This window comes from Netta rufina (genome assembly GCF_964035555.1).
Source record: "Netta rufina genome assembly, chromosome: 1".
NCBI classification, from domain to species: domain Eukaryota; kingdom Metazoa; phylum Chordata; class Aves; order Anseriformes; family Anatidae; genus Netta; species Netta rufina.
The window spans coordinates 42,216,611-42,240,337 of NC_140123.1; the positions used below are offsets into that span (position 1 = coordinate 42,216,611).

The window sequence follows — 23,727 nt, forward strand, 5'->3', positions numbered from 1 at the left end:
GGAAGAATCTGAAAAGAGATGCTGAAATAAAATACCTGAAGAATATCTGAAAGGGTTTTGAAGCAGTTCACCTCTTTAGGTAAAAATGTGATTATTTTAACTAAAGAACAGAGGTAGAAATTAGAGGTTCCTGAATTTTAATTCTGAATTTACCTGAAGATATCAGATATGTCATCTGTAGTTCCTTTTTATTTTTTTCTACCTACCAACCAGGTGGAAATTTTACCTTACCTTATAGATTAATTTAATATATATCATTATACATATATTAATATAAATTATATAAATAATATGTATATATTTATAATGTATAAATTATAAATTATAATTATATAATTTATTATAAATTATAATTATAATGTATAAATTATAATTTATAATGTATAAATATAAAATAAATAAATAAATAAATAAAATAAATGTGAATATAAATATAAATAAATAAATATAAATAAATAAATAAATAAAATATATAAATATATGTATTTTTATATATAGTATATAAATAAATATATATTATGATAATAATATATTATTATAGATATTAATATAAATCAGCCAAGAGTTGAACAATGTAAAAAAGTAAAAAGTGCCAAGCATATATTAATATTGCTATCAGCCCTGCTTCTAAATCTCTAAAGTTAAACAAAGCCCATAAAATGCATACCATACTTGTCTAAGAAATGAGAGCAGCAGTTCAGTGTAAAGTGTACATTGCTAAAAATCCACAAAGGATCTATGAGAATGAAGCATTGTTTTCGTATTTACCACGTACCATAAAAGGGCACAAAACACTTTTTAGCCCAGGAGATATTGACAAAGAATAGGAATTAAACATTTTGGACTTTATTAGTTTATCTGGAGGGTTTTTTTTTTGTTGTTTGTTTGTTTGTTTCTTAATAAAACTATCAGTATAACAGATACAATATTTTTTAATAACTTGAAATTATTCAATTCAATTAAAATTCTCAAGGTGAATTTTCTAGGATTTTTTCAAAAAAGTGCAAAACATTCCTCATTTTATGTTGATTTGTCAAAACAAACAAACAAACAAAAAAAAAGACAGATGCTTATGACTTTATTAAAATAAATAAATGAATTAATTCAAAAATAATAATTCCCAACCTTCTGTCAGTACCTGAGCTAGTTTACTGTGAAACATATTATTTCTAAATCTCTGACAATAGGGAATATAATGATTTTACCTTATGTTGGTAAAATATGACTACTTATTTTTTTCTTGGCTGTAAAGGAAGTCATATTCTGAAAAATATGATATTAAGGATTAAAAAATATAACTCTAATTTAACAGCACTGTAAAAACAACATATATTTTAAAAATGGCCTGAAAAGAGGAACAATATGATTAGCTGATAAACTTTCCATCCTTTACAGACAAGGAAAAACAGGTGTATATATGAGAACTGTTACAGCAAGTTACCTATTCAAGGAGTAAGAAAATAACATAATTTCTCATTCCTACATTTTAGAGTGAATAACATATTTTGTAAAAGCACCATTCTCAACTTTGTTTCTAATTCAAAATGAAGTGTTCATACCCCAAAAGAAGAAGAATGTTAATATTTATTTTAAACAGAGAGTTATTAGTGTCAGGAAATATTCTTATGCAAAGGTCCATCTGGCTTGAGTTTATGCATTATGTCTTTAATATGCGAACAACCATTTCTTCAGTTGTTGATGTGTTTTTCCAGATCAGTTGATTTGGTCAATCCTGGCAGAGACTTTGGTCATCTAAAATACCTTTATGGATAATCTCTGGTAACTATAGTAACTAATTAAATTTAAGTCTAAACTGTGTATTACACTATCCTCAACAGCTCTACAGAAGAAAGCAATTAAGATTAATTTTTCATGTGACAGTTAGAAAACAGAAGTAGTTCATCTGAGTGGGATAAGTGATAGATGAAGTCATGAACTATAACTGAAATACTCTCGTTCTTAAAAAGTAAAATATTTCATATGTACCTAACCTTCTAAACATAAGGTCTATGGGTTTTGTTTGTTTGTTTGCCTTTTAACAATATCTGCACTTCTAGTGTATCTTGCACTTCTAGTATATACTATTCCTATTGTATAATTTCTGCACTGATTACACTATCATATACATTCTGAGAAGCGGTATCTTCATTTGTATTGTTATGATCATGTGTACCTTCAGTCTTACTACACTTTCTAAATGTAAGTAATATGAAGACTAGAAAAAAAAAATCTACAACAATAATAATAAGATAAAGTGTCCAAAATGTATTCTGGTAAAAACATTGTATTTTTAGCAATATTCAAGCTTCATTTTCAGCACCCTTATAGAGGAGGCTTTGAGGATGTTTGAGTTGTCTACTGATTTGCATTTAAAAATAAAATTCTAGCAAACAAACCAATTCTGGTAAGTATGTATCTTTTGTATTTTATTTAGTTATATGAAAAGCTTCTACGTAACTCTGCAAATTAACGTAAAGACAATGCAGTAGGGAAAGATACTTGAATTTGTAGTTCAGGAGCTGCTGACATTAGGCATTACACCATAAGTGGGGCAGAATAAACACTTAACATTCAAATTTAAATATAATATTGTCTAATACAAGAAGATCTATAGAGTCTCAATGTCTGAATATATTAGGTATGAAGATAATACTTCTATTGATTTCAGTCTGTTAAAATAATGAAACTAGATTACACAAATCAATTCTTGAAACATAACACAAAAGCATATATTATTTCCTTTACAGTTTCAAAACAGGCTCTTCAAGTGAGATCAGCTGTAACTATTTCAGACTGTAACCAAAAAAAAAAAAAAAAAAAAAAAGTGTTAATTTTCTCTGAACACACCTAAAAAAAAGCTTATAGTATTCTTTCTATCTTATAGTTGGGAAGCTTAACAGTCTTTTAACCATCTTACAAACAGCTTTCCACATATGATTAATTATTTAAGACCCTACATCTTACATCATTACATCTGCAAGGAGAGGAGGTGTTTCAATAGCCGTATCTACCATTAGGAACAATTAGATAGTGGTCTGTTTCCTTTCACTCAGGGAGCAAACTAACAAAATGCTGTAAAACAGTCAAGAGCAGAGTTTCTGGCAATGTCTTCAAACTTATATCTAAATAAATATTTCATAACTTCTCAAAGTATAACAAAAGCTAAGTCATTGGCTTTTCAGGCTGTCAAGCATAGTATTTTCATTTCTGGATAAAGAAATGTGCTCTTCTGTATTTTTAAAATTATTTCTAGTCCAGATGGGAATCAGACTATAATCTTGAAATTACACTGCTATAAAAACATTTTAAAGATTAAGTTTTTCCACTATCACTCTTCCAGTCACTAAAATACAAAATTTTTGAGAATGTACATTACAAAATGAGTGGTGATCCAGGACACAGAGTGTAATCAAATCTGCAAAGCACAAAGCCTGTATTCAAAACTGAACTGTGAAGCAAAGACAAATTTGCATTGTGAATACAATAAAAACTGTAAATCAGTTCTTTAAAACAGAAGACAACAGTCTGAGCCAAGAGCTGCAGGCATAACTTCCTAACTGTGTGTGCAGAATGCTACAGATTTCCATACTGGCATAGCAAGTTAAAGATCTGTGATGGAGATTCACACTCCACTGTTGTTACCAGCAGGTAATTATACAACAGTATTTCTAATGATGGAGTCCCAAAGCAATGCTTCTTCTCTTCCCAGTGGAAAATATCTTTTGAAGCAAAGAATGGCTGTGGGATTCAAGAGGAGGGAAAACACATACCATAAAATATAATTAAAAATTGTGGAGGCTGCCTATGACAAGAATAACCATAAAAAACAGATACAAACCAGCTGGCTGTTAACAACTCCTGAGTTATAAAAATCTTAAACCTGCTGTAAAGCACTCAATTCGATTTACATAACCACAGAGCTGACATTCCTTTTAGGCTCCTCTGCTGGGGATTATTTTGACATGTTTTAAGGCAGCATAAAAAGCAACTGTGAAAGGAAGACATGTATCATCTTACATAAAAATTCATTCTAGCCTTACGATCAGACTTATACACTTTAATCCCAGTGTCTTTACTGAAAATGGAAAGTATTTTCAATGGCTACTGGTGATTCAATTTTGTAACATTATTCCTTTGGTGCTCATATTTTTGATAAAGTTGATAGGGTGTATACGTACAAGTAAACAAACAAAAAATCTATACAGACACAGAAGCTTAAGTTTCAATATTAATGCACAAAGTATCAGCTCCACTAGAACCTACCACAGAGTGCAGCATATCTAGTTTTAGATAGATTGCATCACTCAACTGCATTCGGTCTTCACTAAAAAACAAAAGCATTTCTTAGGAATGTAATGATGCAGACAGCATTTTACATGACTAACACAGCTTGCTGTAGGGAATTAAAATAAACAAAATAAAATAAAATCAATCTTACATTGAGTGAAGTTTTGATGTATAAGTGCTGGCAGCTTACATTGCCCAGAGCACAGAATGAATTTTGCCATTTGATAATTTGCTTGATTCACTGTGCTGCCTCATGCAGGGCATTTTATGCCTGATTTATGTTTAATCGAGTCACCTGCTTAATGTTAAGGGGGGTCACAGTTAGATAGAAGGGTTATGACCATATAGGACTTTCAACATCTCCCAGTTTGACATAAGAAATGGGTGTAAGTGTTAGAGGTCAACCTTTTTCTTTTATTTTTATTTAATGTTCTCTATGGAATATTGCATAAAACATTAATGTACCACAAAACCAATTTGATTCCTTTTTGAAACACAGTAGGCAAATATGGATTAGGAGACTCTAAACAGTGCCAAAACAAAACAAAAAACACTCTCTAGTCTAAGAAGTGATCATCTATACATGTGAATATTTTAAAGGATCATAAGGTACAGACTTACACAAAAAGGATTATAACTTTTGCCTTTATTAGATATTCAATCAAATTTAGTCTGGTGTCTGTGGATAAAATAAAGATAATAGATACAAAAGTACAATTAACTTTTAGTATAATTAGGATATCAAGGTTTACTATTCAGATTTAACATTCATCCTGTAAAACATTTTGCACATAATCTAATTGCACATTAAGATTACCAGCATCTTCTTTCTGGTGATGCTACGAAAAGATATATGCAGGGAAAATTTTAATAAATAAAAATAGATGTGGTCAGCTACTACAGATCAGAGAACTCAGATGCATTTGATATTTATAACTATTTCTGATTCTCTTAGTGTTACAGCATGAAAACTACATGCTGAAAACTACTGCAGAACACTATGTATCTTGAGATTAAACTCCTCCCACATGGTATTGAAAAAATAGACATGGAGCCAAATAAAATCTTTAAAGATGTATGTTAAGGAGGAAATAATACAGTTAAGAATAGAAGATGGAATTACAGTTCGGAATAGAATATGGAATTCAGCACTTAACAGTTTGGATAGCTGCATTTCCAAGTTTAGTCAATGCTGACTCAGATTTGAAAATAAATAAATAAATAAAAGCACAGGAAAACTAGGTCTTTTTTTCTACTTTGGGAAGTGTATATTTTTAGAGGAAATAGTGAAGCATTATTTGCATTATTGTGTATGTAAGTGCTAAAACAATGTGGCATTGTAGCTTTCGGGGGGAAAAAAAAAAAAAGAAGAAGAAAGAAAGAGATTAATATTAGTTCATTGGAAAAACCTAAATAAGAAAAATATTACATGAATTTATCTTTGTTGATAGCAGTGAAGAATTGTTCTTAGACTAAAAGTAAATCTAGAGATTCTACTGGAGTTAATATCAAGAAATATCAGGTCTTCATTTGTTTAAATTGCATCCAGAGTATTAACTCATTATCACATGCAAAGACTTATCAGTCTTTTAAGTGCACTGAAAATGATATGTACATACATGCCATGAACCCAATTACCAGAAACCAATAACAGACACAATCCACAGTGAATCCAGAAGGATGTCAAATGTTTAAACCCTTGACTAAAATGTGATTTGACTTCCTCTTACATTCCATGTGTGTACAACATTTCATGCAAATGCTAAAACACAAAAACAGTTCTTATTGTTATACCCAGAATATACTATGTTTCTTCAAACACTTTAAAACATATTATTTCTGTAGATCCACCTAATGGACAATGTGTAGACATAGTTCTGAATCCACACTTTTAAAATAATTTACCTATGTTGACAGCTTCACCCATCTAATTTAACAATAACCTTCTAAAATGAAAGCTTTCAGCCTCACTTCTTCATCTAGGTTGCCTACAGTCAATAAAGAAACACAGGCATGTCCAAAGGGTGATCATGTAGCCTTACAGATGCTTCACTTTCTAGAGATGTCTCTTTCACTGACTATGAAAGCAGATGACTTGCTAAGATTTCAACATCTACATTTGAGACATACTAACTTCTGTCAGATGAATATAAATCTTTAATAGCTAACTTATTAGATAGCTAAAGCTAGGGGAAGTGAGTTTCATTCCTCAGACAGTGAAAATATAATGAAGATATTTACCTGCATGCTTGCAGTTTCTAAATAATACAATGAATTCATTGCTTTGGAATTCCATTTCTAGACACATATTTCCTTTAAAGCATGAAGAATTACAACAGAATTGCCTCAACATCCTTTAAATCTACATTTTAAAAACTACTACCTTTTTTTTTTCATAAGCTACCAACATTTTAGACATTAAGATCTCAGCAAAATAAAGTACATATCAGAAAGATATATTATTTGTATTGCTATTTCAAAAATTAAAACATTTCTATTAAACTTTCTTTTTCTTCCTCTTTTTCAGTTTTTCTCCATTCTATTTTTATTAATATTTTGAAATATTAGTATTTTGCCTGTTTAAACTTTTTTTTGTAATAACAAAATCAATCAAAGCTAGAAAGCAGCAACAGGCATACAAACACTTGGTAACTGCCTGATGGCAATGGTTGTGCCACTGGAAAACCTAATGTTCTTACTATTCCAGTGGCAGAACACAAAGGATTTTTTTCTGGAGGAACACAAAGGATTTTTTCAGAACTGTAAGTTATACAATCTTTTGTACAATACATTTTTAGTATTTTTTTTTTAGTATTTTTTTTATAATGTGTAAACGCTATCACTGTAGTTAATGTGCCTGTCAGTGGAGACATTACTGACTAGATGTTCTGTTTCTTACCTCCAAAATTCAAGGACTATTTTTACACAAAAAGTTAAAAAAGAGACACTGACGGACAAAACAGAACAAAATTAACTTTGAATTCTACTAGTTCTCTTATCTTCTATCAGTTTCCTTCAAATACTTTGACAGTTACTTATTTTCCCTTTTTCCACTTCCTCTTAAAATTAAGTTAGAGATGTACACTGATTTCACAATATTGGTGTTCACCTTTTAATCAAAAACTAGATTTAATATCGGAGCACACATTGGTAAAGAATACTAAGTTGATTGAATCCTTCCTAGATCAGTTAGTGATAAATCTCACACACATCAGTAGTAAAAAGGATTATCAGTAGGAACTCTACTGAAAAACAAATTCAGTGTTTGGTCTCATCAGTTATTGCCAAGTCTTGAATTAGGAGTAGAAGTCATGGAACCACAAAAGGGTTGGAAGTCACCTCTGGAGGTGCTCAAGACTCCACTACCTCTCTAGGCAACCTGTGCCAGTGGTCTACCACCTGCACAGTGACGAAGTGTTTCATGAAGTTTAGACAGAACATCTTGTGTTCCAGTTCATGCCCATTTCCTCCTGTCTTGTCACCGCGCACCACTGAAAAGAGCCTGGCTCTGCCTGCTCTGCATCAGCCTCATTTATACACATGGATAAGATCCTCCCCGAGCCTTCTCTTCCCTGGTCTGAAGAGTCCCAGCTCCCTCAGCCTTTCCTCATAGGATGGATGCTCCAGTAAATCAGCTGCAGAGTAGCACATCAGCAAGTGTCCAAGCCATTTTCAGATAATACAGAATCCAATGTATCACTGGAAGTGGCAGGCACAACTCAGAAAGGAGAGAGTTTGTGTTTTTCTATTATTGCTGTATAGACAAACTTGAAAATATAGATTCATTAGAGCATACAGACAATCTCAAATATGCTCAGAAAGATGTATTTCTGTTCACTTGAATAAACTTGAATGCAATGATATCTGCAATGATTATGGGCCTGTTTATTTCATTTAGTGAAGCATGATACTGAGAGGTCTGAATTAGCATGTTCACATGGTACGTGCACCACATAGAGGTATTAACTCAGGAACTAAAGCTCTTTTTCCATGTTATAATAGTGATGTATCCTGGCTGAAAATTACTTCTCTCTTTTTTACTGTAAATATGCTCTTAATTCTACCTTCAAGGTGGTGGCAGGCAAAAAGGGAGAAGTATCTGAAATTGTTTCCAACGCTGAAGAAAACTTATGAAAATTCACCAGCTTCCCCTAAGCTTCTAGCTTTTAGCACAGGCTTACACTGTTTTAACATCTGTGCCCACAGACCTCTGTTCTCAGTAACTGTCTCTGTCTCTAAAGTGCTCTTACACACCATATTCCACATGACAAAAAGTAGACGGTAACAGCAAAGCATAAGACAGTTAGCAAGGAATACTGAAAGCCTCAACATCAAGTGATGTCCAATGTGCATGCTGGCAACAATTACAGATTTCTAGTTCTATAAACACATGGAAAAAATATATAAAGAGACAGAAAAATAAAATAAAATAAAATAAAATAAAATAAAATAAAATAAAATAAAATAAAATAAAATAAAATAAAATAAAATAAAATAAAATAAAATAAAATAAAATAAAAGGATTTAAAAACTCTGGCAAGCTTTAAATTGAAATTGAAAATTTAAAAGAACTGTGAAAATTATCTTCATAAACAATCTTTAACAGCATAGCCTGTGTGAAGATCATACACTTTTTGGAATACAAGGGTATTCTGCAAATAAGATTTTTATGCTAGCATGAAATACTGACTCTTCATTTTGTGACTCTTCATTTTTTCAGCATTTGTTGCTGAAAATACTTCATGCAAAGACAGTATGAGAAGACATATTTGTCAAACATGACGTGATTTTTCTTTTCAGCAGTTATAAAAATCTACAGATTTCTTCAAATCATCCATTTTATCACCTGGTAAAGTTTCTGCTAGAAGATATATTCAACATATGAAAGTATATGCAATTCAAAATCATTACAGTGTCTGAAAAAAAAATAAGAAGCTAGTAAATGTGAGGAAACTGAAGAAAACAGGGTAAGAATTCAAGTTCATATTTTCTTTTGACATTTAACAAAATTAACATAAAATACAGTTGGGAAAAATAATGAGCAATACTAGCATTGAAGTCCCTTTTGATTCACAATTTATTTATCTATCCATCAATACTCAGTTATTTATTTTTCCTTAAAAGAACAGTGGTGGCATTCCTTCCAGATCTAGATTAGCTAGATCTGGTGGGGTAAAAGTTTCATGACTGATCAACATGGTAAGATGGTAAGGGGAATAATACATCTGTTCAGCTCAAAGCATCAACATTAAGGTGTCTACATGAGACTAATAATCTTGCCAAAATACAGTTACATCTAATGCACATTAGAGACTTTAAAACAAACCCAGAAGGTGAAATTAAACCAAGCTTTAATTTTGCTTTGTGTGTCTACATCTGATGAAAATACAATAGTGTAAAGTAAAAGAAAAGTTAAAAGGTAAAAAATCAAAGGAACCTCATAATCACACAGTTTTGAGAAATGGGATGAAGACCTTTATATATATTCCACTTGAAAGACAGAGAACTGGGGAAAAAAAATGGGTGGCCTAATCAAAACTATCCAATGAAACTAGGAAGGATCATACCATACATAACGATATTAATACCAACCCTCCACCACCATGTCCACACAGAAAATAAATGTTGATTAGGTTACAATCAACTTTGAAAATCTTATATCTCTGAAAAAGATGCTGAGCTGCATACTAGGTAAGATAAACTTCTACAAACAGAGATAAAGGTAAGGCAGCTGAAGCCATACCAAAGCAACAAATAAAAATGTAAACAATTATACTGTAAACTTTGTTAGAATGAATCACTTTAAGTAACATTAGGAACAACACTACATAAAAAGTGAGATGGAGGTAAGCAATGCATGTGATGTTAGCATTTAGTGACATAGGATAAAATGAGGACCCTTGTACTGGGAGCAGGCCTCAGATGACATATAACATATAACATATGATAACATATGAGAAAGGGAGGAAGGAAGGAAGGAAGGAAGGAAGGAAGGAAGGAAGGAAGGAAGGAAGGAAGGAAGGAAGGAAGGAAGGAAGGAAGGAAGGAAGGAAGGAAGGAAGGAAGGAAGGAAGGAAGGAAGGAAGGAAGGAAGGAAGGAAGGAAGGAAGGAAGGACAGGAGGGAGGGAGGGAGGGTGGGAACACCACGATTTTTATACAGAAAGAACCAAGGATTTTCCAAGGGTAGGACAAATATTCCTGTGGCTACATGAAATTAAAACAACGTAAAGTGTAATATACAAATTAAGCTAAATCCATTGGCAATAATCTTTACCCAACTTGGTCACAAGTTACAGAAGGTCTCAATTAAATATCATTCTGTTTTGCCTATGTCTGATTTCCTATCTTGGGCTATGTGCTGAATTTATTAATTATTTTTGATTACTTAATAGAAAATACTGAAAAATAAATAACATTATACAAAAGTCTATCATAATTTCAAATACAAAATCCTGGGACTCTTTTTAACTTTTAAAGTACCAATCTATTGGCCAAATACGTTTCTATGAAGCTCTCACTAGTCAGCTAGATGGAACTAGGGAATTAAATATTTTGAATGACTGGTAAGGAAAAACATTCCAGGGAAAATTTTATGAAGATTTACTGTTACCTATTGTTACCTATTCCAAAAACGTAAAATAAATTTGGATATTATATAAAGACAAAATAGATTTGAGAAAGGAACAGGAAAAAAAGAAAGATAAATTAAAATACTAACTCCTACCACTGTTCTGTGAGTTTATAAAACAGGGTTTTTTAAATTAATGCCAACTCTAAATCTATATAAACCTGGAACCAGCAAAATTTCCATTGCTCATTAAGAAAAATGTCTCAGACTGAATTAAAAAAAATACATACCCTAATCCTCCTACCAGTTTTCAGGGGAGGAGAAGAACTAGTTGAAAAAAAGTCACAAAGGTAAGATCTCAGACCAGCTATAGCAAATTCTAGCACACTTCCTAACATAGATTAAGAGCACATCATAAAAACTATAATAATAATGCAACTACTTGCAACACTATGAAGACAGCAACTAACAATTATGAAGTAATTTAAAAGTAAATTTTTTTGGAGTGTGAGAATTATGAGAGATTATTAATTATCCATAACTTAAGACTGAGACAATAGCAGTTGGAAAAAAAAAAAAAAAAAAAAAAAAAAAAAAAAAAGATTTGCCTCCAAATCAACAAACATTTCTTTAAATTTTTCTTTCAATTTCTTTTCAGTTTTTGGGTGGGTCTGGACTTGGTATGTGTCTTGTGTTTGGACTGGATGGTTCTTTTTGTGCATAAAGATAATGAAAGGAACATATAGAAAATCATATGGGGTTGGGTATTTTCTTTTTTTCATCACCAGAAAATAAAGTTGAGACCTCCAGAACAGGACAAAAAAAAGGGGGGGGGGGGGGGGGGGAAGGAAGGTAAAGGCATTCAAAAGATCAAAAAGATCAAAAGCTTTCAGCTGAAGTAAAGATGAATGTAAATAAAGAGTCCAAAAAAGGTACAATGCAAAAGATTTTAATAAAAAAATGTCTTCATATTTAACATTCATGAGAAATGGTATTGAACTATCAAGCAGAAGGTGGAGAAACTAAGTTGCTTATACCTAAACAGCATTTCTGCATAAGCATTTTAATTGTTTTCAGGTGCTCTTAGATCTTAGTGAAGATACCTATCCTTTTCCCTTCCCTTCCCTTCCCTTCTCTTCTCCTCCATTCCATATTTTAGTATGTATTTTATTTTATTTTATTTTATTTTATTTTATTTTATTTTATTTTATTTTATTTTATTCTATTCTGTTTAACTTATGACTTCATGACTCTAATAAAACTTTTTTTATTTTGTCTCCACATACATTATCAGTCTTTCCATATAAAATTTAGCTCAGTTGATAAAACAAATCAATTTAAAGAGGAATGTAAGTAATTTACAATTCATATCAGTATGTTTCTATGGCTTTATTTTAAAACAAAATAAAATAAAATAAAATAAAATAAAATAAAATAAAATAAAATAAAATAAAATAAAATAAAATAAAATAAAATAATAAAATTAAGTAAATAAAATAAAATAAAAATAAAACATCTAAATCCTAGAGTTTAGAATAAGGAGTAATTCCATATTCCACAAACATGAATGTCATTTTGCTATAAAGATATACTACAGATGCAAGAGTGCTGTACTTTTTGTCATTCACCTCTAGGAGTATGCTGTCCACAGCATGTCCAATGTCTGTTTATCTGAGACTTGAAAGGACAAATATATTCTGAGCTTTCAATAGAGGGAAAAAAAATTACTTTAAAAATTGTTTTGTCACACAGTGACTGAGTGCACAGGAGCCACTGTTTTCTTACACTTGAATGAAATATTAATCTACTACAATCTTTTGAGATACTTTTTAAAACAAATGTACTGATTCACAAGAAATCACTTTTCTCCTCTCAAGCACTTGCACTGAATACCAGTGGAATATTGAAAATGTTCTGGTTTTCATTTTGTTTTTGTTGTTAGTCTGGGGTTTGAAAAAAGAATGCACTGAAGCACTGAAAGCACTGTGAAGCAGTAACTTACCTGTGTCACAGGTAAATTTACAGTTACTAGATTTCCCAAGTAATATAGTACTTTTATTTATATTCATTTTTTAAGCTCATACACTGGGGGGGGAAAAAAAAAAAAGTTTGCACTGTGTTAAGCAGCTTTTCTCATCATCTGAAATCCAAGAGTAAGTGACATTATAAAGTTAGTATTCTAATAAAGTAATTATATCTGTGTCTTATATCTGTGTCTTCTTATAAAGCATTGATGCATCGTAATATATGCATTAAAGAATCAGTTTACTGTCAAAAGAAAACATGAAAGTGACATCATTCTTTTCAGTAGTGATATTCTTTATTTAGGATTCTGCCCTTGATTTTCATAGTTCTTAGCAAGATAGCTTCAGTAACTTGACGTTATGTTTTGAATTCTGCATTTCCACAGTAAGTGCCAGGAACACACTTTTTAAAAAGTACAGTTTAATTGAAAGCAATGCTATTCAATTAACTTTTCTCTCAATCACTCAGTAAGCACAACTGGATGTTTCAAACAATTTTTCAAGCCATGACCATGGGGTTGGGCTAGATCATCTTTAAGAGTCCCTTACAACCCAAACCATTCTGCGACTCTGTGTGTGGTCTTAGTGCCTGTGATAACAAACTATATAATGAATACAATGAAAAGGAAACTTAGTAGATGAATCTGCCCTTTAAAACATGGAGTGTACCTTGTTCTAATTCCTTTATGTCAATCTAAATTTCATCCACCGCGTGATGAAAAGGTAATGTCGACAAAACCTTATCTTCCAGTAAAACTTATCAGGACATTAGCCATTTGCTATTGCTATGGATTTTGAAGAGTTAAAATGACTCACTGACCTTATTAATTTTGTCTTGACTAGGTGTTTTCCTTTCTCTAACTTACTTATTCCTAGCAGGTTACTGTTTTCATACTCAGAAACTAATACATTACTAATGACCTCATCAAACCAATGTAGTAATAACATTAACAGTCTCCTCAATCTTAGATTCTTCTTGTAAATGTCCACAGTAATATTTCTTATACCAGCAGCAGCAACAGTTTATTCTTTGCTACCATATTGAATACAGTACATCACTGCAATTAAGGCTGGTTTGAAAAGAGATTATATAAGAGGTCCTTGTAAAACATTCGTAAATAAAAACATTTCAGAAAGAAAAAATAAACTCTTTATATGCACTGTTGTGAGAGGAGAACCCGTGGAAGCAATGATACAAATACAGGAACAACATAGCTTTGTAACCTTTCAATATGCATGAATTAATAGATGCATGCATGCAAAGGAAGGAAGTTGTATTACAGTAAATAAGTTGGCTATACAACTCACAAAGAAGAACCCTCTTTCTTCACTCCTCCTTTTGTGCTCTCTTTCTCCCTCTGCCACACAGACACACATACACACACTTTTCTGTCCTCTTCCTATCCCTTTCCATCCATCTGTTTTTTCCTTTTCAGAAGTGGCCTCAGGCACACAGCAAGTAACTGACATGGTAACAGAGCTAACTATTTCTGCAACTTAAAGGAATAAAATAAATCTTTCCACGTGGATAAAGTAAAATTTGGTTTTCAAACTTTGCATTTGGAATGCATAGAAACAAACCATCAGCTTGGCTTTTCATAAACCACAAGCTCTGGAGGCAGTTCCATGAGCAGTAATTGACAGATTGTTTTATATTTGCAATACACTTCATTAGCACATCTTACCACATGGTTCATTTTATATCACAATACTGTTCTAACATAAATATTCTCTGATTTCCAACCAAGAAGAAAAATGTTAATCAACTTGAATATAATCTGGAATCAAGTTCATGCAACAATCTCACCTTGCAATCCTGAGCACAGCACTGAACCAGAATAACCTTCCTTTTGAAGCACCTTGTCCCAGTTAAGACTACTTTATGATATCTTTAACATGTTGCATTGGGCAACATTAGTAACAACAGCAGTACAGTGCACTGTGAACAACTGATAGTGGATTCATTATGATTCTGATAATAGTATCACAGAATCACAGAATTTCTAGGTTGGAAGACACCTCAAGATCATCGAGTCCAACCTCTGACCTAATGCTAACAGTCCCCACTAAACCATATCCCTAAGCTCTACATCTAAACGTCTTTTGAAGACTTCCAGGGATGGTGACTCCACCCTGGGCAGCCTGTTCCAATGTCTAACAACCCTTTCGGTAAAGAAGTTCTTCCTAACATCCAGCCTAAAACTCCCCTGGCGCAACTTTAGCCCATTCCCCCTCTTCCTGTCACCAGGCACGTGAGAGAACAGACCAACTCCCACCTCGCTACAGCCTCCTTTAAGGTATCTGTAGAGAGCAATAAGGTAGCCCCTGAGCCTCCTCTTCTCCAGGCTGAACAAGCCCAGCTCCCTCAGCCGTTCCTCCTAGGACTTGTTCTCCAGGCCCCTCACCAGCTTCGTCGCCCTTCTCTGGACCCGCTCAAGCACCTCGATGTCCTTCTTGTAGCGAGGGGCCCAAAACTGAACACAGTACTCGAGGTGCGGCCTCACCAGAGCCAAGTACAGGGGGACGATCACCTCCCTAGCCCTGCTGGCCACACTGTTAACATCTCACAAAATTCTTGCAGGCAGTGTTACAAAAGCTGTAAGTATTAAGAACAACTCACTATGACTGGTTTTCCTTAAAAAATAAGTAAATAAATAAAAGACTAAGTTCATTTTGTGTTCAATAAGCTTGCTGCCTGAAAGGTTGGATATGATGTGATCATGAGATGCTTGACTTTTCCAAGTTGTTAGCAAACATAGATATTATTGATATTTATATATATTAATAGATATTAAAACAAATATTAATAAAATTAATTAATACATTTCTTATCTAATTCTTTTTTTGTTTTGTTTTAGTTATCTAAAGCTGCCCACATATAATGATGCTTGCTTGCATACTTTTCTTGAAGAAAGATACACATATCACTTACTTGAGTAAATTAAGTTTACTTACTTTCTATATCATATAACTAAAACTAACAAAAAAATTGTTATACTCTGCTACCTAACATCTTTTCAGAATATTGCCTTTATATATGAGTCCTTGTATGAGATTTGGAAAACTGGACAGCACATATTGCTCTTATCCCAGAAGTAATCATATTAAAAAAATGTAATTTGACACCTTGAAAAAATGAGGTAAATACATTAAGCTAGGGTTCCTTCCTGTACTTTAGGGAATCTCCAAATACACTATAATGAAATTGTGGACCATAACTTTGGAATATATAAATTTGAAGTCAACTTCTATTGAATGCAGTATGTAGCACTGGTGGCAGATCATATATAAATGAAGAAAAAAAAATCACCCTTCATTGATCATGTCATTCAAGGACATAAGTATTTCTACAGGAAAGGGGATAGTCATGTTGATGGCATTCAAGAACTTCATATAGTTGTGATGACACAGAACTATAGTTAGCAATGTGATGAAGCTAAGCTTTGTACCAGATCTTGCTACACTTACTTTAACAAGTACCATCTTATTATATTGCTATAGCAGTCAATATAATTCATATAGAAACCATCACGTTTATAAGACTGAGATATTATTCCAAATAATATCAGATTTCTTTCTACCATTAGTATTTAAATACTCTGTTTTTGATAAAATGGCAATGTAATATTTGCTCTGTAAAAAGTTATTTTCTGAAACGACTAGGTATCAAATTATTTTGGCTAAACATTCTCATTAAATACCAAGAGTTTGGCTGAAAAAAATACCAAGTTAATCATAAGAAAAACTGCCAACATGGGTGCATGACTATCTTGCTGTTTTTCTATTAAAAGACAGAAAACTGAGCTACAAGACAATCTCAGAATTTCCCAATGTTAATAAGCTTCCATTTTGAATAATTTCATTTTGTGAAACAATCAATGTACTCTGCAACCTATATCTCTTTCATAACTATTTCAGTTTAATTATAAAATATAGTAATTTGGAATTAGGAAAGTTATAATATTCAATAATAAACACTTCCATTATCAGGTTCAAATTTAGTCACTGATAACTCTGTGATATGCTTGCCTTTAAGAATGAAATTTTAATTGCTTTCTTTTGAATCAAGAGTTTAGTGCTTTGGTTTATTTTGGTGTGCATATTTGTTTTATAGGAAACACCAATGGTAAAAATACCTTCTTTGAAAAAGTGTGTTTTGGTGTTCTTGTTGGATTTTTGTTGTTATTTTCGTGTTTTGTTTTGTTTTGTTTTGTTTTGTTTTGTTTGATTGATTGATTGATTGTGGCTTTTTTTGTTTGTTTGATTGGTTGGTTGGTTTTGTTTTTCCCAATATGTTTAATATAATTCTGTGATTTGAAACAAGAAACTGGAATTTGGAGGAGGGTCACGTCTACAGTCAGAGACATTATTTTTTGCTGATATTATATTTTATATATTATATATTATATATATTATATATTTTTTTTATATATATATATTTTTTTGCTGATATTATATTTTGCTCATATTAAACTGACTTAGCAAAACTGTAAATATCTTAAAACTACCACACATCATTAGAGGCTTGCTCTAATCTAATTGCTAGTTCATCTTCATGTAGTTCATCTTCACATGAATATGATCAACTACATGAATAAGATCAACTGTGGTCCTACATAATTGGCACAGAAATATCAGTCATAAGGGAGAATCCACAAACCAGTAACATTACACCCTTAGCCTTCAGAATGCAAAATTAATCTGTGATCCAGGAAGAAACAAAAATTTTTCACTTCATTTTTTTCCACTAAAAAGGTAATAAACCTGTGAACACCACAACTTAATACAAAATGAGTATTCATAAGAAGCAAGCAGAAGAGAAGATTCACTACCTTATAACTATGCTGTAAAATACTCCTTAGTTCATTCTCAAATAACTTGAATGTATCAAGGTACTTGGCTACCCACACTGCCTACATTTTTAATCTCAGAGGCTCTTTTGAAGTGAACTAACTTGCTTGTTTTAAATAATAAATAAATAAATAAATAAATAAATATTTTAATTAAAAAAAAAAAGACGGGAGAATTTTGGAAACAGTTAAATTCAGGGACTTCTCTCAACTGGCAGTAGATGAACCTGCATGAGGTTTGATTCTTTTTGACTTATAAAATACTGCGAAATGTACAAGTTCTTATTGACTAAAACTTTGTAATGAAAAAGCTTGTATTTCTGCAAGTAATTATTTTTTTTAAAAAAGATTTCGTGACAATAAAGTTATGGCTCATATTGAAAGCCTTCTCAGGTTCAGAAATGGCTAAACACAAAATAGTTATGCCATAAACATATGTGGTTAAATGGTTTTAGGTTCAGAGATGGTTTATAATTTGCCTGCTCAGAGATCTTTCATACATTTGCCTATAATAAAACATAAAGTCACATCCTATTTTTAAGAGCTTCTGAAATCAGTGGCTGTTCAAAGGAAGCCAGTCCTTTGAACACTGGGACCCTGAAGTACATTCTTATATGCCAGTATTTTCTGCTCACAGGCTATAATAAATTTCAGTTAATCCCAATATTTCATTTAAAATAAAAGCTGAACAGTAAAATATCAACAGTCAGAAAAGAATGAATTTGCATGTATCTAATAAACACTGGAATTCCCACTATTACCTTACTGTAATAGATGCTGAAACAGTATTATTTAATCTGGTGATATTACAAAATCTGTGGCTAAATGGAAAACAACTTTATTATTACCTAGTGAATGCATGAGACCCACTGGAAGTGAACCAGTGAGCTTCCAGAACTGTTTTCCAGCTTACTAACAAAACCGTCTTGTGATAAAGCAGAACAAGATAGCTAACCATTTAACAGGATGATAATACAGCAAAATTATGACAGTGTTTTCAGAAGATGACAGGTAGCCTGAATTAAACCTTAATTAAGATTTTTAAAACTATTAAATAATACATTTACAGAGCTTAGTCAATATATCTTCCCACTGATACATCAACTAGTGAACATGATAGAAGCTTTCACATTAATTATAGTGACTACTTCCTTAATGAAGTGCAAAAATATTTGTGTAATCTATTTCAGTTTACTGAATTAGATTAGTTTATAATTCCAAAAGCAGAATTTTGGGGGGATATTTTTTGCAGTATGTTAGTTTCTCCCTAACACTTAAATAGTATATCATAAAATAATACCAATTGAAAGCAATGTTCACATTAAAAATGATTAACCACTATTAACCAGACCACTGTGTTAACATGGAATGCATTTTAAAATAAATGAGATAGCCAGTCAATTTTATTAACGCATATCTTTTTAACCAACACAGGATCACAAATTGTGTGCACAACATAAGTAACTGAAAAAGGGTTAGGTCCTCAAAATTACTAAGCATGTGACTCCATTTTTTTTTTTTTTTTAAATTTCTGTCCCTTTCAATAATCTCAGAAATCAGTTTAACTCATTTATCTAATTTAAATGCATTCTTAGGAGTTCACAGGAGTGAGTATGCCAGGAAACAATACTTCAAATTACACATTTTGTTTCTTGGCAATATCTAATATGATGCGGGTATAATAACGATTATATTTTAACCTTTATTTCAGTTCTGCCTAATACAACATCGCATAGCTGTGAGCCACAAAAAAATAAATTATTTAATTATGTTATTAATCTTTCTTTAAACACCAAATAATTCCATCTTCTACTTCAGACGAAATATCATCACACTGTCAACAGCTGTATCTGTGAACATCATTTGTCCTCCATGATGATGTAACATATACAAAAACTTGCAACTCGCTCTTTATCTTAACTCTACTTTAAAATGTTTTGCACAGGATGAAAGTTAGAGTATACTTTTATTATAAGATTCACGAAACACAAAGAGAGAAAATAAGGATGAGATTAGAAATTACATTTTCAGATAATCACTTAAGAGACAAAGCAGAACAGAACAAAAATATTTAATACAGAAAAATATTTATAAATTGCATAAATGAAATATTTCAGAAGAGGCTTAATATCTTTACACTGTAAAAAGTATCAGATGTGGAACAGGTGGAGAGAGGTACCCATCACACAAAGCAAATCTCTTCAAGATGATGATAGCAACAATAATACTAACTACTGTGATTCATTTTATGTAAATTTAACAATGTAACAAATTAAATATGAAAGGTACTTTGAAATTCCTAAATAAAGAAAAAGCTATAAAAGTATAGGAAAAATAGTATTCTTATTATGCCCTATAATAATGATTCCCTAAACTTTATATTCACATTTTACCACTGAGAGAAAGATGCAGTTTCTGAAATAAATACAAGAGTTCTGTAGTTGCCTTTTTATTACTTATAGATTATAGAGCCGGAAGACCAAGCTGTAGAAAAATCAAGTCAGTTTCAGAAAAACGGTTTCAAAATCTAAAATACTTGCTTATGAATAATGATAAAAATTCTTCAATTTTAAAAATAAGAAAATATAAGAAATATATTAAAATTAAAAAAATATAAAAAATATAAGAAATATAAGAAATATAAGAAAAACAAGAAAAAATGTTTCTAAGTTCATATGGAAATAATGGACATTATATAATGTCAAATAGTAACTACAAACAACAACAACAACAACAACAACAACAAACAAAGAGCACAATGTATATCATACAATAAACTGAAGAATTACAGCATTATTTTTCTGATTAATTACAGTTATTTCAACTTTTAAAAACTTCTGAAGACTACTAAGCACAGAGCCAGGAAAAGACCTGCAACACATAGAGGTATGTAGATCAAAGTTAACTATGATGAGCCATGTGGTTTTGGAAGGGTTTCAAGGCAGTATCCAGATAAACCTGTCTGAACTTATTCTGGACTCTTTCTTCTGACTACATCTCTAACTGAATTTGTAACAAGCTCAGGAGATTTTAATACTCTGGACAATTCAAGAAACGCTTCATTTCCCATTATCAAACATTTCTCATTTTGCCACAACTTCAAAGGTTCTCCATTTATTTTAATAAACATAAAAGTATCTTTTGTCAGTTGGTAGCATTTTGTAAATCAACCCTAATCAAAAACAGTTGCTATATCAGTAATTGTGGGTAACATTTATGAATCTTGTGTTCAAATGGACAGAATATCACCCAAAAGGTGATCCTTGCTTCTCCAATTTATGCTCTCAAAAAAAAAAAAAAATTATTCCTTTTTCCCTTTTATTTTTCCTTCTCATTACAGTTCTTAAATCTCAGCTTATTCCCTAAATACTCCTCTAAAGCAAATTCATCTTAAGTGATAATGTAACCTTCTCTGCATGTGTTTTCAGATTAGATTACTAATGGAATACATTTTCAAGGGATTCTTAACTTGGTCTCCTACAAAAATTTATAATTATGAACTTTCATGAGAAATCTCAATGTAGTTTTGTACCAATATACTTAAGCAAAGCACACAAAAACAGATTCTTTAGGATCCCAGATTTCTACATTTAAATGTATACTGCTGTATTATGCAGTGCATTAAAATAAAATAAAAAAGCTCCAGTAAAAATCATACATTAAATCAAAGCACAATATATCCTAGATACTAGATACACCTAGTAATTGCAGATCTCTGTAATTTGAAGAGCATTAAATAGTATATAATTGTTTGTGTGATCCCTTACACTCTTTTGTAGGCAAGAAGGAAGGAAACTTAGTAATTATACTAAGATTATTAAATCAGTCAAAAAGCTTAAAAAAGGAAATTTGTTACAAAAAAAAAAAAAAAAAAAAAAGAGAGAGAGAGAGAGAGAGAGAGAAATAACAACTTGGTACTTTGTGCTTTGTTTTGTTTGGGTTTCCTGCTTGAGCTGGGTCTTAACAGGAAATTCAAACTTTAACTTCTCAAACAAGAAGTCATCTCAGGTCTACAAAGATGATTAAGGGAATGGAGGATCTGACATGAATTTGAGAAAGGTAGGATTGTTGAAGAAGGCTTAGGGGGAATGTTATTAATACCTTATGGGGAGGAGTAAAGAAGATGGAACCAACTGCACAACAGCTCATTGATTTAAATTCACAAGACCAGATTTTAGGCCTAATTTTATAATTGTCTGTCTATACAATGATGGAATAATTGTCATGTAGTGCTGCTGGCATGATGTTCTTTACCCTTGTTGAGCCACACACCATGAAACACTATACCCCAGAGTTCATTTCTAACTCTGACTCACCACCACCCCAGTGGGAAAAATCTTGCTCACCCCTTCTGTTGTGGCAAGCCATGTAAAGTGAAACCAGTTAAAACTTTGCAGCTATATCATTTAAACCTTTCCTCTTCTGCAAGTGACCCACAAAGCATTATCATCCTAGATGGATCTGATGAATGATAGTACTATATATACATGTTGTCTTTCATTTTGATTTTTTTTTTTAATCCTAATTTTGAAAGGATCTACATCTTTTTTTTTTGGGCTGACATTCTAAGAAATTGCATCTATGTTTTAGTACTGTATATTTATCATTAACTTGTTATGACCAGCCTATAATGACAAAGGAGGAACTGGATACTTTAAGATGCTTAAGTTTTAAGCAATTGGATACTTTAAGTTGCTTTAAGTTGCTTGGTTTTAAGTTGCTTTTCTATCAGCTTAAATGATTCTGTTGACAAGTTTTTTGTTATATTTTTTCCCTGTCTCCTTCTTTTTGGCATCCTTATTTGTCTCCTTGTTCTTCCATATCTCCCTTCTACCTCTTGTGTATTTTTTTTCTTTGATATTTTGCTGTCTTACTTTCCCCAATAATTTCCTTTTGCTTCTGCAGTTTTTGATCTCTTCCCCATAAACATGAATGCTTGTGCCCTGTAAAAAAAAAAAAAAATTATTTCCCCACATACAACCTATCTCCTTTTTTCTTACTCCATTCCACTCTTCAACTACCTGAAAGGAAGGTGTGGGGAGCTGGGAGTTGGCCTCTTCTGCAGGTAACTAGTGATAGAACTAGAGGGAATGGCCTCAAGTTATGCCAGTGGAGGTTTAGGTTGAAAATTAGGAGACACATCTCCTCAGAAAGACTAGTCTGGCTTTGGAAAGGGTTGCCCGGGGAGGTCATGGCATCACCATCCCTGTGGATGTTCAAAGAAATGTTGTACACTTAGGGACATGGTTTAGTGGGTGACATTTGCAGTGGGGTGATGGTTGGACCAGATTATTTTGAAGGTCTCTTCCAACCTTAATGATTCTATGATTCTATGAACTCTCTTTCCTATATTAGATTTTATCATGTATTTCTTAATCTACATATTTTTTTAACCCCCCCCCTTTTTTTTTTGGCTCAAGTCACAAATGCCCAGACTACCACTGAGTTCTACTTGCCTGACTGCCTGACATCCTCTCATGCTCAACTATATTTTCAGTCCTACCCTCCTTCACTCTGCTTACTTCATACCTCTCTCTTACCAGCCTTAGTTGTCTGACTTCTCATTCTATTACTCCTCTTGATCTTTAGCCTTTCAAAAAACTGTAAACTCCTAATGCAACTGTTTTGGGTATGTGTCTATATTACTATGTAAAGCACTTCTCTTGTCCTAAGGCCAGAAGGCATGGGTCCACTTTTGTATTGAGAGAGAAACTCTCTTCCTTTCATCCATGCTCCAGAGAAGAAACTTGTATCCAAATTGACAGTAATTTCTGGCATGTAGTATTTCCTGAGCTGTGCATTGTTTAGGAAAATATTAATCAACTATGACCAAGACCATGACAAGGATTATGCTCATACTTAAATAAACACCTGATCATGGGCACATACTCAGACATCTACCCATCTATCCGATCTCCAAGCCTGAGCGATCATTCTCTCTAATCTATCTAGGTTACTATCTTTTTTCTGCTTTAAGAGAACATCATTGCTAGAGCC

At 32.1% G+C, this 23,727-nt stretch overlaps 1 protein-coding gene across 4 annotated transcripts in view; it reads right to left on the bottom strand.

The window, feature by feature from the left end:
- DACH1 (dachshund family transcription factor 1) overlaps window positions 1–23,727 on the bottom strand; it is a gene marked incomplete at both ends in the record, with an annotated part of 368,264 nt that overhangs the window by 190,639 nt on the left and 153,898 nt on the right. The gene's annotated exons all lie outside the window — the stretch shown is intronic.